Below are 5,668 nucleotides of genomic sequence, written 5' to 3' on the forward strand. Positions count from 1 at the left end.
GTATCCCTTTAAGATAAACATAATCTTTATATTTTCCTCGACTGATTATTCTAAAGCTTATATATACTAATTTTGTGTCATCAAAGCATGCTGTGGATAAAAATAAAATTGCTGAAGGGCAAGACCTATGACCTGAATAAGAACCCTCAATAAATTTAAAAGTAATTTATATATTTTACATAGTTTTGAATAGAAATTGAATCCTGGAAATCTATTATGGTAAGGAAACTGTTATGGTTTCTTTATACTGGGTAACAAAATATTGGGATGATTCTAGTATTACACACCTAAAAAAGCAGAATAATGAAATACACCACTTTATTGTGCTAAGTGTTTGAAAAGTTGACTGTTTCCTTCATGATAAAACATTTTGAAAACACTGCCAGGTTACTGCTTTGACTTCAACTTAATGAAATGTGAAGTCATTTTCATTTTACCAGCAATATTCATTCTTCAGTAGTTTTTGAAATCATGGGTACGTGACTATACTGACTTTACTTTAATGGATGTAACAGTCATTTGGTTTCCCCTTGTAATACTCTCCTATTATAACATGGATTTGCATAACTCATTGTGCTTCACTGTGTTTTCTGAATTTCTTACTTGTACGGCTAAAAAAAGGAGGACACAATGTATTTTCTTACTGGAGGAGGCATTAACTTTCATGAAAAATCACAATTGTTACTACATCATACATAAGTACTCTTAAAGCCACTACCCTCAGAACATTTAAATAAAACTCAAAGAACTGATTTCTTTTGAAGAAGCTGATTAGCATATAAATACAAAAGAATCATTTCAGAATAGGACACACTTCCAGTGTATGACATAGTAAGAGTTTACTGATAATTCTAAAAATTCAGGGAGTCTATTGTGGATAGAGCATTCTTTATTAAATCTGTGTCACAATTATGTATGAAACATGCTTTCAGGGTAATGACAATAACATATTTACCATCACTTTGCCCTGATGCATGTACCCTCCCTGTTACAACAGTGATCTTCCAGCCCAACAGTCAAAAAAGCTCTTTGTATTTGGAATTTTGCTTTCTCATGGGTGAATTTTCATGTCTTTATAGGTCAGAGAAGGTCAGAACTTATAGTTTTATCTCAACAGCACATGTGTGGTCATTGAAAGAAATAAATCTCAGACTGTTGGTAGCTTCTGTAGAGATGTCTTTTATCCTGCACCTGTGACAATTACCCTGTGTTAGTGAAGCTAACAAGAGTTAGGCCATAGGTCAAGGGTCAGGGCACTGTCAAGAGGAAGTTATTCTTCAGTCCACTAAATCTCTTATCATTTTCATCTAATGTGATATCCACCTGTCAGTCAGAGAATGTAGGCCATTGTCTTGTTCTAAGTGCTGCACTTTCTGCCTCAAAGAGAGCACATTTTATTACTTTTCTCATAATTACCATCTTCTAGCTTTAAAATGTCATCTTCAAAATAAACACACTGAACTAATAAATATTATTTTCAGACTAAAATAAAAATAAGGAGCGATATTAAAAACAAGTTTCAGGCATTCACATTTGTTTGATTTAATGGTCCTATATTGTGAATTAAGTCAAAAGTCTCAACCAAATGAATAATTAAATGAGTAGCATTTGGAGAAATAACAAATGGCAGAACAGCTTGACAACGTAACGTGTGCCTAAATGTGTGTCTACGTGTGGGCAGGTTCATCCCAGATATTATGGGCTGGCACCACACCCAGCTAACAAGTATGTTTCTGGAATATAATACAGCATCATCTGAGAAATATTTTCATAATGGACTTCGGTTGAGTTGATATGTATACATGGTATGATCTGCTTATGCTATACCTGGATATAATAAAATTCCATTTAGAATGTGGTATAGGCTCAGCCATCCTAGTAGTACAATATGCAAACTGCAATTCCTCCTGTCATGAGATTCAACTTGTAAGGGAAACTTTATCTCAAAGAGACTTCCTTAAAAACAAAACAAAACAAAAAACTACTAGGTGTCTCAAAGCATTAAAAGAGCAGAATGTATAGTTTGAGTCATAAGGTTAAAAATGACTAAGTTGGGTTGCTTAGACCTTCTCTTTCAATGCAAGGATACTCAATCACAAAGAAGCTTCATGCTATCCTCGGTCTCCAGAGAAATGTAAAGTCAATCTCAAGCATTTTCATATGTCCCTTTCTTTCTGATAACTCCTATAAGAATAACATAGTGGGATGGAAAGTTTTAGAATGGAAATCAGGGATCATATACTTTCCTCAAATCTGCTACTGGCTAGTTAAATAGCATGAATCTCAGTTTCCCTAGCTGTCAAATGGGAGTGAGAGCTCATTATTCCCAACCCTATGGATTTTTAAAGGATTAACAGCATCTTTCTGCATCCTCACTACAGATAGAAACCTCTCCTCTGTGCTCCCTAAAAAGAGTTTTATCTTAATTCCTAATAAAAACATATATATTCCACCCTCACAGCCTTGATCTTTCTGAGGACAGGGATGGTGTTTTTTTCATTTTATCTCCCAAGTATTTAGCAGAGTGCCTGAAGAATCAATGAATGAAGGAATCATTCTTAAGGTGACTATACATCTTATTTTTTGCCTATTTTTTCATGTTTAATTATTAATAGGCCCCATTCACTTTCAAAATTATCCAAGTTTGGATAACAATTATATGGTATTTATTACCTCCTTAATGGATACTTCTTATATCACTATATGGAAACTACTTATATCACTAGTTTACTTGAGATATATTAATACTCGCTCGCATTTCTCTTTTCTTCACAAAATAACTCCAGTTCTTTTGCCTTTCTTTATTGTCTGTTTTAAACTTTGGAGATTATTTTAGTGAACAGTTGAAGCACAGATTTGGACTTCGACATTTACTGTCATCCAATATTTAAATCACCCTGGTCCAAAGGCAACGCTGGAGTTCCTTACAATTATATGGTTATAGGATTCTAATAAATATAGTCCTATCCTTTGATGTGTCTCCTAAATTGTACCTAAAGATCTCACATTTTACTGATTATCATTTTAGGTAACCAGCTCTCTGTCTTACTTGTCATGGCTATACATAAACTCTGTATTATTACAGGTTTTGGAAAAAATAACCCTCTACTAAGAAGCAGAAATAAACAGTACATTCCAGTAGGCCTTGTCTTGGAAAACACTAATTCTGTAGACAGGACCCACTTGAAAGAGTGAGGATGACATAATAGTTTTGTCTTTACAATAATAATTATCATAACAAATGACATCTTAAAATATGAAGCACATGGTTCAAAAGTTGGTATACTTGGTCTCTGTGTCTGAGTATAGCAATATATTAGAAACATGACCATTGCTGATTCCAGAATGAAAAAAATGATTTTCCTACGAAGCCACTCCCAAATTCAACCACCTCTTTGCCCAGCCTGGACATGTTTTTCACTGATGCATTCAAACATTCTATATGCTGATATATCAAAGACTGATATGAAAACAAACAAAAATAGAGAAAAATGTGGTTTTGGTAAGATAGAACTTTTAGCTTAAAATAACATTTTCAATATATTTTTCCAACTGAAATATGGAGATTTATTGTAGGCTCTTTAAGAACTTACACCACCGTTACTAGTCCCATGTATTAAATATGTGACTCAGTTTTAGCTTTTAAAGTAATACGTAAGCAAATGTCCTCAGATACTATTCAGAGTAAATGAGCTGATTCTTACACTAGAAGAGCCTGGCTGCCTTCCATTTAATTTTAGTTCTATTGCTTTTTATTCTTCATATCGTATCTAAGTAGAAATAGAGGGAAACTTACAGGTGAGTCATGGCAATCACTTCTGACCAGCCACCAGCTGAGTCACCAAACCATGGAATTGCTCTTAATAGGCATATCACTCACAAAGTTTCAAGGCGAAAATCAGAATGGCCCTATACATTTTAATATTTTCTAAATCTTTAAGATAATTACATCTTTAACCTTGTTTCAGCTTGAAAATATTAGTTGAGCGTGAGCAAAGATAGACAAGTCGGGCTTCCCTGGTGGCGCAGTGGTTGAGAATCTGCCTGCCAATGCAGGGAACACGGGTTCGAGCCCTGGTCTGGGAAGATCCCACATGCCACAGAGCAACTGGGTCCGTGAGCCACAACTACTGAGCCTGCGCGTCTGGAGCCTGTGCTCCGCAACAAGAGAGGCCGCGATAGTGAGAGGCCCGCGCACCGCGATGAAGAGTGGCCCCCGCTTGCCGCAACTACAGAAAGCCCTCGCACAGAAACGAAGACCCAACACAGCCATAAATAAATAAATAAATAAATAAAATTTTTTTAAAAATAGAAAAGATAGACAAGTCAAAATAATATGACACTTCCTTGATTTCTCAATTTTTTTTAGCATCTCTCTATGGTTACCTGTAATCAAACCTCAATTCAACTGTTTCCAAAAAGTTACAAAAGCTAATAACAACAAAGGGAAAGAAAAAGAAGTGTCTGTTTCTATGCATGAATAATATACATTCAGGGAAAGGAAACTTGAAATCTTTTCAAAACATAAGGACCTGAATGATTTTTGTGAAAGGCAAGTTTATTCCTTGCAATGATCCATAAAGAATGTTCTACTTCTCTACATTAAACATGTAATAAGCCCTCTTCCCTCAATGCAAACTATGAAAATCCACCCAAAATGGCCTCAATTAAATACATGGCCATCCGCCTCAAAATCTATTCAGCTGAGCATGAAAGTCACCAAAGTAGAAACATGATGGTTTTACCTTGAGTATTCTAAAAGAATTAAAAAGTATTCAAGTAGAGGAAAATAAGTATCTGAAAAAAGGAGTTTGGTGTCATCTCTCACCTCCTCTTGGCTCCTGTAGGTTTGTTGATTCAGAAGCTCTGGTTCCTTTTAAGATTTTCAGAGATTCCTGGTCAAGATGTCGGTGCAGGGGAAGATCCTGAACTGACCTCATCCCACGGACACACCAAGCCTACAGCTATGTATGGAACAATGTCCTCAGGAAAAAAAAAACAACTAAAAACTGGTGGAGCGACCCCTTCTCATCAGGCAACGAGAGGGAAACCACCTGGAAGCAGGTAGTAAAGGCTGAGACGCCATCTCGCCATAAACTGCACCCTCAGCAAGGCCACCCGTAACTGCGAGGGAACTCAAAACCTGGAGCTTCTCCCTGAGGAGTGAAGGGTTTGTACCTCACATGGGACACGCCAACTTTTAAGACTGGTACTAGAGAGACAAGCCCTCAATACACCTGGCTTTGAAGACCAGCAGGGCTCACTCCAGGGGCTCACTCGCTGGAGACCCAGGGGGTGTGGCAAACCGAGGAATGGCTCTTAAAGGGCCAGCGCACAGACTCACCTACTCCAGGGCTCAGCACAGAAGCAGCCCATTGAAAAGTGCCCAGACTTGACGTGGAAAAGACTCAGGTGCTAACTTTTAAGCTTTGGTCTGAGAGATACTAGTCTTCTAGATACTCTCCAGGGATGGAGGCTGGTGGGTGCCATCTTCCTTCTCTCCCTCTGCCTTGCTGAGGCCAAAAGTTGCCATCGTTTTTTTTTTTTTTCCTCTTTCTTTGTTTGTGCTCTTTTTCTTCTTTTTTTGGTGGGTGCCATCTTTGCACTACCTATCTGCCTCACTCCAGCCAGTGGGCACTATCTTTGTGCTCTTCCTCTGACACATTCC

At 37.2% G+C, this 5,668-nt stretch overlaps 1 long non-coding RNA gene across 1 annotated transcript in view; it reads right to left on the minus strand.

Moving 5' to 3' along the window:
• The window catches only part of LOC132360570 (uncharacterized), a 128,224-nt gene extending 123,171 nt beyond the window's left edge, over positions 1–5,053 (minus strand). Inside the window, exon 1 of the long non-coding RNA XR_009501127.1 lies at positions 4,829–5,053. This is a non-coding gene — a long non-coding RNA (uncharacterized LOC132360570). The remainder of the gene's footprint in view (positions 1–4,828) is intronic.
• Between the last annotated feature and the right edge of the window lie 615 nt (positions 5,054–5,668).

Source organism: Balaenoptera ricei, chromosome 2, assembly GCF_028023285.1.
Source record: "Balaenoptera ricei isolate mBalRic1 chromosome 2, mBalRic1.hap2, whole genome shotgun sequence".
Lineage (NCBI taxonomy): Eukaryota > Metazoa > Chordata > Mammalia > Artiodactyla > Balaenopteridae > Balaenoptera > Balaenoptera ricei.